Source organism: Prosopis cineraria, unplaced genomic scaffold (genome assembly GCF_029017545.1).
Source record: "Prosopis cineraria cultivar Desert tree isolate PC_DT_omini unplaced genomic scaffold, ASM2901754v1 PC11, whole genome shotgun sequence".
In the NCBI taxonomy this organism is placed as follows: Eukaryota; Viridiplantae; Streptophyta; class Magnoliopsida; order Fabales; family Fabaceae; genus Prosopis; species Prosopis cineraria.
Window position 1 is genome coordinate 43,619,758 of NW_026555342.1, and position 12,275 is coordinate 43,632,032.

The 12,275-nt window shown below is 34.7% G+C and overlaps 1 pseudogene; it reads right to left on the bottom strand.

The window, feature by feature from the left end:
- Positions 1–1,111: 1,111 nt before the first annotated feature.
- Positions 1,112–11,442, bottom strand: LOC129286530 (probable disease resistance protein At5g63020; annotated as a pseudogene).
- Between the last annotated feature and the right edge of the window lie 833 nt (positions 11,443–12,275).

Consider the following 12,275-nt stretch of genomic DNA (forward strand, 5'->3'; position numbering starts at 1 on the left):
GTTACTTTTAATTAGAGACATAAGCATCTTTGCATTTATTTTTTGAAATTTGGATTTGATGAGTGGCTTAAATCCACATATTTAATGAGTGTTCTAATTACAGCTGTTAGATTTTATCAACATTAGAAAATTATCAAGATAAATTTTTATCTAAAAATTTAAAGCAACCCTCACGATTAGAGCACTTCTTATGCACATTGTTCCTTCAAAAAATTTGAGAAATGATGCTTTTTCAGTTCACATAACAAAATCTTTGACAACCGTTTGATTTAATTAACTGATTGTTGTCGTGCTATGTGAACACTTAATGAGTGATTGAGTGATTAGACTTAACAATCACTGAATCCAATTCTTAATTTTCATTCCTTTTCCATGCCTGCCATTTTGCTTTCGAACCTCACCATTTGTTGGAGATCAGCCCGTTATTGACATTTGCTTGTTCTTGGAGGACAGAACTAGTGACCACCTAGCCATTCATCTCTAGCATCTTTCAAATCTTCTTCAAATCCTTAAAATCTCTGGTGATCATGGTTGTGAATTGAACAATGAACCTGTGCACAAAGCCTACTTTGCCTGTAAAGTGGAGGAGAATGTTTTTACATGCTTGCGCAGCTCCAGTATTTTATAATAGTTCCCTTGATGATGAGTCATAGGTATATTTCATATGTAACTTACTAAAAGCTTGAAGAGATAACAAATTAGATATAATTTCCCTTAGGAATTTAGGGCGTTCAATTCCATCCAACAGCAAGTGCCTCAACTTCTTCTAATTCTTCAACTCTTGTGGCATTTTTGTTATGCCCGTATAGGATAGGTTCATATGTTATAGGTTTATAAAGTCCCCAAACGTTGATGGTAGATTTGTGATTCCCTCATTATCTGATAAGTCTAGCACTCTAACAATACTTGGAAGGACAAATACTTCTATTGGAAAGTGTTGTACCAAAGTATATATCCCTGATAAGCATGGTGATGAGATTAGGACAGAGAGGTTTTTGTGAGAAATTTAGCATCATTTTACCGCTACCCCATAAGGATAACCTTTCTATCTCTTTCAAGTTTGCATGATTGTTAAGGCCACTAGTCGTTGAGCCATCTTTTACAAAGAATGTTATCTTTTTTCCATGATCACATGCCACCCAGAGAGCCATGTCTCTAATGACATCATGCATCTTACTTGTTTTTCTTCATCACCATTTTCGAGTAAGCAAGCATATTGCAAACTTGAAATTATATCTTCTCCTTGCTTACGTGCTTCATGTATATCACCATCAAATTCAGCCAAAAAACCTTCTGCCATCCAAAGCAAAAGAAGATCTTTTTGTTTTTCAATGTTATATTCCTTAGGGAACACTACTACAGAAAAGTGTATAATTGACGCTCTATAATTGACGTTTATTTGAAAAAAATGACAAATAAAAAAGGCGGAGAATACTTGACAGTTTTTACGAAACAAGCGTCAAATATTTAGGTAGATACTTGACAGTTATTTAAAGATAACCATCAAGTATATATATTTGACATTTTTTATAAATAATCGTAATATAAAGCTAAAATTTACACGTCGGTCTTCGATAAACAAACATCAAATTAATAGTAGAAAGAAAAATTAAATTTTTTCACATACTTGATGCTTGTTTTGAAATAACCATCAAGTTTGTCTGCCATATACTTGACGGTTCTTTTAAAAGAAGCATCAAATATGTAATACTTGACGGTTATTTCATAATAACTATCAAGTATTGTCATTTAAATTCCCTCCATATTTCTTTTTCACTCTCCATTTCTGCAGATCCTTCATCTTCAGAAATAAACTCAGAGCCCTCGAAACCCATATTTCATCACTCTAACTGACAAAAAACACATTTTCAGTCTCAATTCTTGAGGGTTTTTTGATTCTCGGGCTCCATAAGTCTCGTGGACACTCGTTTGTTTGGATTCTCGGTCTCTACCATTCTGTAACACTCTCTCGTCTCTATTTTTTTATACAATCGGCGTTCCCTATTCTTGTTGAGGTAGGTTCTTGCTTTCCCAGTTATTAATCTTCATTTTGAATGTATGGGTTATTGATTTTGATTTTCATACACAATAAATATTTTTTGTGTTACTTATTTTGATCTGCATTGTTATTCTTCTTAGTGAGTGTTTGAAGTTTTGAGTTTTTGGGTGCTTAATTATTGAATTAATGGATCATCCAATTATTTTGTTGATATGAGGAGATTCATTAAGGACATGAAAATAGTATACCACCTAATTACCTTGTTTTTAAGTTCTGAGTGTTTGTTCTGGAATTGAATGATTAATTTAGATTTATATTCCTTGAGTTATCAATTTTCACATTACTAGTTTTTCAATTGATTGAGAATTGGCTTATGAAAAAATATTTTTGAGATTTTAAATTGATATTTATATAGTGTTTGATGTGGTTTAATATGATTTTAATTAAAATTAGGTTTCTTATTAATGTTGTTATTATTGTTGTTGGATCATATATAGTCTCATTATGGATAACTTGATTTTTCTAAAGGCATAAAGACCTGGTAATACTCATTTTAAGCCGTTATATATACTATCAATTTTTTAAATTATTCTTAAATATAACTTTATGTGATTGTTGTTGTGGATGCTATTGTTGTTGTCATTTAGATTAATAGAGAGAGGGGATAAAGCCCGGGAAACTCTCTTTTTCAAGTCATTATGCTGCTGAAATTATTTCAATGGCTAGCATTAAAATATAATTATTAGTTTTAAACAAGATTAAAGAGGGAATGTGCAAACATGTAGTTAGTGACTTATTGATTGATTGATCTTTGTATTTAATTCTCCCACTATCTAGGAGTAGTCAAACTCACTAATCATATTTCCCTCTTAATCTTTATAGGAATTATGGATAAGGAATGTATGTCTTCCAATCGTCTACCCAAGGAATATTGGGATGGGGTGGCAAATTTTGTTAAGCTTGTAGTTAAGCATGTGGAGGATCCTACTAAGATTGTTTGCCCATGTTAAAGTGCGGTCTTATGAAGCAGGTTAGTTTAGATACTTGTGAAGAACACTTAGTGATTAATGGGATGGATTAAAGTTACAAGTGTTGGACAATGCATAGAGAGACAAGAGATGATATTGGTTGCAGCCAGAAGCATAGTGAAAGTTGTTCATCATCTCCTGATGATTTTGACACATGCACACTTGAGGAAGATTGTCTTGAATAGATGGCCAAAGCAGCTGAAGAGGACCTCGAGGATTGTCTAAAAATGTTTGAGAAGTTGAAAAGTGATGCGGAGACACCGTTGTATGCTGGTTGTAGTGCATCAAAGTTGTTAGCAGTGTTAAAATTGTACAACATGAAGGCAAAACATGGATGGAGTGATGCGAGCTTTACTGAGTTGCTTGGATATTTGAAAGTAGAATTACTTCCTAAGGAAAATGAGCTTCCTTGTCAAACATATGACGCAAAACAAGTATTGTGATCAATTGGCATAAGTTATGAAAAGATACACTCGTGCCCTAATGATTGCCTTTTATTTCGGAATGAATATGCATCATTAACTAAGTGTCCAAAGTGTAATGTCTCATGCTACAAGCAGAACGAATCAAGTCTCACGAAGGCACTATGGTATTTTCCAATCGTGCCTAGATTTAGATGCATGTATAGCAGTACAGAAATTATGAAAAGCTTAACATGGCATGCGGATGAAAGGATAAAAGACGGCATGCTTCGCCATCCTACTGATTTTCCACAATGGAGAAAGATTGATTATGAGAACCCTGAATTTGGAAAAGAGAGTAGGAATCTACGCCTTGCATTGTCTACCGACGGGATGAATCCTCATGGGATTCAAAGTAGTAGCCACAGCACTTGACCAGTCATTTTGGTGATTTATAACCTTCCTCCATGGCTTTGTATGAAGCACAAGTATATGATGTTGTCCATGTTAATTGCGGGACCCAAGCAACTTGGGAATGACATAGACATATATTTGGCTCCTCTAATTGATGACTTGAAGATCATGTGAGAGTCAGGTATAGAGGTATATGATGGGTATAGAGAAGAAAGATTTAATTTAAGAGCTATGCTCTTCGGTACAACCAATAACTTTCCTGCTTATGGTAATCTATCAGGGTATAGCATTAAAGGGCAACTTGGATGCCCTATTTATGAAGAGGGAACACATTTTATAAGGCTTCAACATGGGATGAAGAATGTTTACCTCAAGCACCATAAGTTTTTATACCAAGAACATCATTATCGGCGGTTGAGAAAAGCATTCAATAGAAATCCAGAAGAAGGTAAGACACCTTTACCTTTAACTGGTGATGAGTTGTTTGAGAAGATTAAGGGTTTGGATATTGAATTTGGCAAACTATTTGCAAGGCACCTTGGGATAACCGGATGGAGGAAGAGATCTATTTTCTTTGAACTCCCTTATTGGACCACCTTGGATGTTCGGCATTTTCTTGATGTCATGCATATTGAGAAAAATGTCTGTGAAAGTCATATTGAGACTTTACTCCAAGTGTCAGGAAAAACAAAAGATGGTATAAAAGCAAGGTTGGACATGGTTTCTTTAGGAATAAGAGAAGAATTAGTACCCCAAGATAAGGGAAACCATACCTTCCTCCCTCCAGCAGCTTATACGCTATCTAAGAAAGAAAAAATTACATTTTATGAGTTCCTTAATGCAGTTAAAGTTCCTGAGGGTTACTCTTCAAACATAAAAAATATTGTATTAATGAAAGATTTGAAGTTGAAGGGCTTAAAGTCTCACGATTGCCATGTTTTAATGGAGGATTTCATTTCAGTTGCTATACGTGTAATTTTACCCCCTAAAGTACGAGGGACGATCACTAAGTTATGTTTGTTTTTCAAATCTATTTGCAGTAAAGTGATTAACCCACATAAGTTGCCAAGGTTGCAAGCTCGAATTGTATTAACACTGTGTGAGCTTGAGATATATTTTCCACCGACATTCTTTGATATTATGATCCACCTAACTGTTCACTTAGTTAAGGAGGTTCAAATGTGTGGGCCTGCTTATTTAAGATGGATGTATCCTATTGAGTGCTATATGAAGATTTTGAAAGGCTATGTGAAAAATCGAAGTCGATCGAAGGGTTGTATTATTGAACGGTATATTTGTGAAGAGGCTATTGACTTTTATACTGAGTACCTGAGTCATATTAGCTATGTTGGGCTTCCAAAGTCTTGACATATGTGTAGAATAAGTGGAGAGGGGATTATAGGAAACAAAGTCATTACTATGTCAAGTGTACAATGGGAGCAAGCCCACCTATATGTGTTGCACAACACTGAAGAGGTTGAAGAGTATGTAGACAAGCATATGGCTGAACTTAGGAGGGACAATCTCAATAAATTAGAAATTTGGTACGCTAGGGAACACAATAAAACTTTTACAAGATGGTTTAAGGAACACATTCTTCAAATGTTAAATGTTGATTCCAATTCAGTTTCTAAAAAATTGAGATGGTTAGCTAACGGTCCAAGCAGACGGGCCATTTCTTACACTGCTTACCTTGTCAACGGATACACATTTTATACAAGGGAGCAAGATGATAGGAGCGCAATGAAAAATAGTGGTGTAACTCTTGTAGCTCATTCCATGCATATTTCCAGCACAAAGGATGAAAATCCTATCTATGAAAACATGTCATAATTTGGTGTAATTGAGCATATATGGGATTTAGATTACATATCCTTTTGAGTTCCAGTCTTTGGGTGCAAGTGGATTGATCGAAAAAAGGGCTTGAAATTTGATTATCAATTTGGATTTGTATAAGTCAATTTGAACAAGGAAGGGTATAAGGATAAGCCTTTTATTTTAGCGCAACAAGCCAAAGAAGTGTTTTATGTCCCTGACCCTGCTAATAAAGGGTGGTCTATTCTTATGTTACATGAAAAAGTAAATGAAAATGTAGCAATTGAAGATGACCCATTTAAAGGGACATCTAATCAAAGTAACGACACTGTTGATAAAGCTCTATACATGAGAAATGATTACAATGACGGCATTTGGATTTCAAAGAGGAGTAAATTATTTCAGCATAAGAAGAAAATATTTCAAGGAGGGGGAAGTAAAAAACCAAAGTCAAGGAAATGAAAAAGAGCAATTTGAACATGTAACCTTTGAATTAATTATGCCATTTTTTTTCATGTTTGAATTAGTATAATTGATTAATATTTGAATTAATTATGCCATTTTTTTTCATGTTTGAATTAGTATAATTGATTAATATTTGAATTAATTATGCCTTTTTTGTTTCATGTTTGAATTAATATAGTCGATTATATTTGAATTAATTATGGTTGATTAATTTTTAGAATTAATCATGGTTGATTAATTTTGGAATTTTATTGTGTTAAAGGTAAATGGCTTCAGATTCCGAGTCCACTGAAATCCCTCCATCAGATCCTGCTACAACTTCTACTGATGCTCCGTCGTCACAAAAAAAATTGGAGCAGGAATATAACAATATCCAGTGAGGCCTGACAATAATGGAAGAAGTCACAAAAACAAGAGCTGCAGGAAAAAAATAGCAGTGCAGTGGAACAAGAAAGGCCAAGCCATCAAATCTACAAATTTTATAAGCTATATTGGGGTTGTGGCAAAGACAACTGTACCTATCACGCAGAAATCATGGTGCAAAGTTGATCAAGCCATGAAGGACATTGTTTGGGAGACTGTATCTGTAAGTTGCATTTGACTAAGTTATATTCTATTATAATATTTTAAATTGATGCACCTAATATATTTATTTTATTTTACAGTCAGGATTTGAAATAGACGAGAGCAAGAAGGATTTTGTCCTTCAAAAGGCTAGGAGGGCATTACGGTCTTTCAGACATTTTATTACACAAAAATATTTGAAAGACCCTGATGCTGAATTTGCAGCCTAAGTTCTTCCCCTATTGCAACCTTTAGTAAAGCAAGAAGATTGGGATGCTTTTGTTGTCTCTCGGCGCGAAAAGGAATTTAAGGTATTTATGTTTCTAAAATTTAAATTTTAGTGCCTTTTATTAAATGTATCTATGCATACTAACAGGATATTTTTGTTATTGATTAAAGGAACTAAGCACCCAAAATAAGGAGAGAGTAGCCAAGAATGAATACCCTTGCAGAGCAAGGAGGTTAGGGTATGCAGGCGTGGAGCAGAAAGAAGTGGAGGCCGAGGGATCAGATGCTACCATATCCTGCCAAAGACTCTAGGCATTGGCATGAACAAATAAAGATGGAGTAATTGACAACCTTGCTGAAAAAATTGTAAGTGTTATTCTTATCTATCAATTAATAAATGATTATTAAAATGCATACTAATTAGCTCTACTTTTCACAGGATTCCCTCTCTCAAGAAGTATCACAGGGCAAGCTTCCTGAGCATGAGGATATCTTAGCTAGAGTGTTGGGGACCCTTGACCACCCTAGTAGTGTTAGGGGTGTCAGCTTTGATGTCACAAAGAAGCAATACTTTAGCAAAATTAAGAAGCGAACATCAGCTTCTTCATCCGAGGTCCAAGAGTTGAGAGAAGAGCAAGCTGTTATGAAGCAACAGCTAGAAGCCCAAGCGAAGTTAATTGACATGCTATTGAAGGGGTAGATCCTTGGGAGGCTTTTGGTTGACGTTAGCCCCAGCGGAAAAGATAGCTACACAGTCCCTTCAGACAAAATACCCGAGGTAATGTATTTTCTCTTCTAAATTTGCTTAACTAATTTTTTATCTAAATAACTAACATTCTTCATTTATTTAGGGCAAGAATGACTGCAACTATTTAGCAGACGATCCATCATGCAAAATAGTTGTAACAGGACGCGTGTATAACATTGCCGGGGACATAATCCATAACCTTCCCCTCCCACCCGATTGCATTAAGGTTTCCTTGCTTGTTGCAATCGATCCCAAGTATCCATTACCTTATCCTACTGATGAGATGTAGACGGTAGGAGATGCGTTAGGGAGCTTTGTTACATGACCCAGCCACCTTGTTATGGTTGGTACACCAAAGCCGACAAAGGACCCAAAGTCGCCAAAAGACCTCTTGCCAACAAAGAAAAAGGTATATATAATTTATATAATTATTTAGAATCTTTAATATATATATATATATATATATGTCTAACTTTTTCATTGTATAGCCAAAGGGGAAAAGCAAATTGAAGGGCAAGGTGTCGAGCCATACTAAAGAGTCAGCCATGGTTTCGCAACATGCCGTGCCTATGCCTGTTGTAGAAAACAAATTCCGTGACTCTCTTGAGACCTTTGCTTCGGCTACGAGGATGGTTTGTCAAGTGCCGATTAGAGATATCATTAATTTTGACGATGGGCTATTTGGTAGAGCATCATTTGAAGTCGTTCGGGATGAAATTTTGAATAAAATCCTCAAGCATGATATGGCGAGCACTAGTTTGATGACTTTCTACATAAGGTAATTCTTCAAGATTTATTAGTTAATTTCTTGAATTATTTATGTGTGTGAGTATGCAAGCATATTAACTTATATATTTTTTCACCCAAGTTACCTTTATACCTCATTCGTGGTTCCTAGTAGCCTCAAGTCGAAGATCAAGCTGGTTAATCCTCATGATGTCTCTCCCCACAATAATATTACAAAGGAAGCCCTTGAAAATCAAGCAAGAATGGTTTCGGATCAATTTTGAGAAAGGGGAGCAGCGAAGGATACTTTATTTCTCATTCCTTACTGTCAAGGGTGAGTTGTTAATATTTGTTATGAGTAAATATTTTTTTTATATTTATTTGTTTGGTAACATGTGCTATTTCTTGTTAGGGGACACTGGATGCTTATTGTAGTTAATCCCATTGCTCCAAAAATATGGTATCTCGATCCCCTTAATGGAGAGCCAAGCAACAGGGAAGATATGGTGGTACTTTTTAATAAGTAAGTTGGATTTTTTTACTTGTTATTTCTTTTTATTTTTAGTTTTCATTCATATATATTTCTCACATTCATTCCATAATTCCTTCTTAAAGCTGTGGTGTTGTATCGCACTACGACCGACATGACTGTGTCCCCTAAGATGAGGGCATTCGAATCTTCAAAGAAATGGGTCACTGTTAATGTATTCATTCAATTGGTCAAGTTTTTAATCAAGAAACTATCTCATTATATTGTACAATTTCATTGATATGTGTTTTTTTACGGTGTTCATTCCAGCCAAATCAGAGCCATGACTGTGGTTATTGCTTAATGAAGTTTATGAAGGACATTATCACTTATGCCCTTACTACATTATCTGACAAGGTATATATATAAAATTTAATTAACTTCAATTATAAATTTTAAACAATTTTAATTAGCTACCTATTAACTTGAAATTGTTGTGACTATTTGCTTACAATACTTCAAGGACGTCTATTGCATTCGTTATACGGCTGCACATGTAGAAGAGGTCCTTGAAGAGGTGGCCTAATGTGTTTTCAATATGTGGGTAGCAACAGTAGTTAGGCCGGTACAATAGTTAGTTATATTTATATACACATTTTTGGGGCCAATTTTTATGGGATAGGCCACTTAGTTTTGGAACATTAATTTGCAAATAAGTTGAGCATAGAATTTTTAGATTTTAAGGTTAAGTGTATAGGAATTTTTATGTTAATTAGATAGGAGATACTATTACAAACATTCATTATATTGCATTATTTTCGTTGCTAGCTAGCTGGTTTTTATCTTTATCTGTATCTTTATGCAGGGGGCTACTTTAAAAGCAGCCACCATATTTAAAAAAATTATGCCATAAATACTTGATGGTTATTTCAAAATAACCGTCAAGTATCAATATACTTGACGCTTGTTTCAAAACAAGCATTAAATATTTGTAAATACTTGACGGTTATAAAGAAACAAGCGTCAAGTATTTATGGCCAAACGAACTGGCAAGTTTTGGCTATCAATACTTGACGCTTGTTTCCTTATAACCGTCAAGTATTTATTCTGAAAAGTGCATATTTAGTTCATATACTTGACAATTTTTTTCAAATAACCGTCAAGTATAAGATTAATACTTGACGGTTAAAAACCGTCAAGTATTATTTTTTAACCGTCAAGTATTATTTCTTTAATATATGTCGCACCCTTACTTGACAGTTAAAAACCGTCAAGTATTGTAAAAAATAAGCGTCAAATATAGGTATTTTTTGTGGTAGTGGAATAAGGAGCAATACAAAAAACATGATTCTTGGGTATTGTTTGGCAATCTATCATAACTAAATTCAAGCAAGTAATAGACTCTTCAACCATACCTGAGAACATTGAGGGATAACCCTTCAAAATTTCTATAGTATGGCTCCATTCATTGGGAGTCACCACATTAGCCATGGCATGTTTGACAGTACAAAGAGCAAGCGGCAATCTTTTACACTTTTCCACCACTTGTTCTATAAGGTGCAATATATGGGGATGTTCAAGAGTTGCTTCACTCATTTTCTCTTTAAACAACTCAAAAGCTTTATCAGGTGTGAGACAGTTTACTTTTATGTGTCCTTGTGCTTCCATTAAGCTGCATACCTTTTTCAACCGAGTCGTAAATATTATCTTACAATATTCATAATTATTAGGGGAAGGAACCCCCAATTTCAACAAATCAATTCTTTTCCACACATCATCTAATAATAGCACAAATTTCTTCCTCTTTAAGATATTTAATAACAAAATAGCTTTGTCATCAACAGTCCTACTATCCCAAATTTCATCTTTGACATACAATTTCTTCCTAATAGCTTCTTGAATTTTTCCTGGATTTGCATCTTTAGATGCCACAATCCAAATGACTACATCATGGGCCTTCGTTGGAAGGAACATAAATCATTGTTGAATTTACTAAGTAGAGTGGTTTTACCCACCCTGACCATTCCATACAAGCCAATTATGCTCACCTGATTGTTCATCAAATGTTGATTCTGTACCCACAGCCATATCCATAGAACGAACTGATCACAGAAAAACTTCTTTGCTACAACATCAAAATGCCCTCTGCTTTTAAGATCATTAACATCCCTCAACTTCTGGTTGCCCACCTTATGGAGCTTGTATCTAGCTTGACAATTCTTTGGACAGTGACTTCCAAGACATTTGGCTTGTATTTCTTGATCACCTCATTGTAGAATGGCTTGGAATTCATTTTGTTGGACTTCAACTTCACAAATCCAAACCCTTACCACATTCAAAACCTTCAACCCCGGATCCAGATCCAGGTTTGCTGTTTCTACCTTCATCTTGACATCAAGGTACATGCCATTGAGAGGGGTTGAAGCATTCCTCAAAGAGTTGAGATTCTCTCCAAGGTTGCGTATTGATTCTACCCGTGTGGCACAATAACGGCACAAACAAGTTAAGATGTCAAGGACTGGAGTAATAAATTCGGCCATGGTTTAGATCGGACGCACGAAATTGAAGAAGTGAAGATCGAAATTTAGAAGGAGATGATAAGAATGCAATGAATAATGTCTCTAATTGGGGTTTAGCAATGTTTGACTACGTACCCATTTGGTGCGCGCCAGCTTGAAGATTCTTTTGGTGATTAATTTAACCTCTGGTTCCGAGAAAGACCATGCCAACATGAGGCAACAACCGATATATTTTATTATACGTTTATTATACGTGATTGGTGTCTCGTCTTCTTGTTTTAGTTTGAACATATTGAAATTGAGGGAATGCTATGGACGAGAACAGGGTTAGAAGTTGTAATATATCAAGTCCAATTCAATTTGGAAGGGAAAATATCATCTAAAAAGGTCCTTGGAGATTTTTTTTATATCAAAAAAGGACTTTAAAAAGATGAAATTTCACTACACCTAAAGGTACTTATCTAGAAATAAAATTGTGAGAAAAGACCTAATTACCCCTAAGATCTTATAGTTGCATAAATAAGCATCCATTTAAGTTTTCACAAGTAACCATACGAAATTTATAACAGCCCATTCAAAAATAAGCAAATTGCAAAAATTGATAGCACATGTTTAATTATACTAGTATTGGTCTTGTATAAACAAGTATCCATTTGAGTTTTGACAAATAACCTCAATTAATAATAACTCCTTTTAAATTTACAAGTGACTATAATTGATAGCACATGTTTAATTATATATGTGTTGGTCTTAGATAAACAAACACCCGTTCAAGTTTTGACAAATAACCATACATAATTAACAGCAACACATTCAAAATGAATAAATGACTATAATTGGTAGCATATGTTAAGTGTACAAGTATTTGTTTTACATAAACAAGCATTCATTCGAGTTTT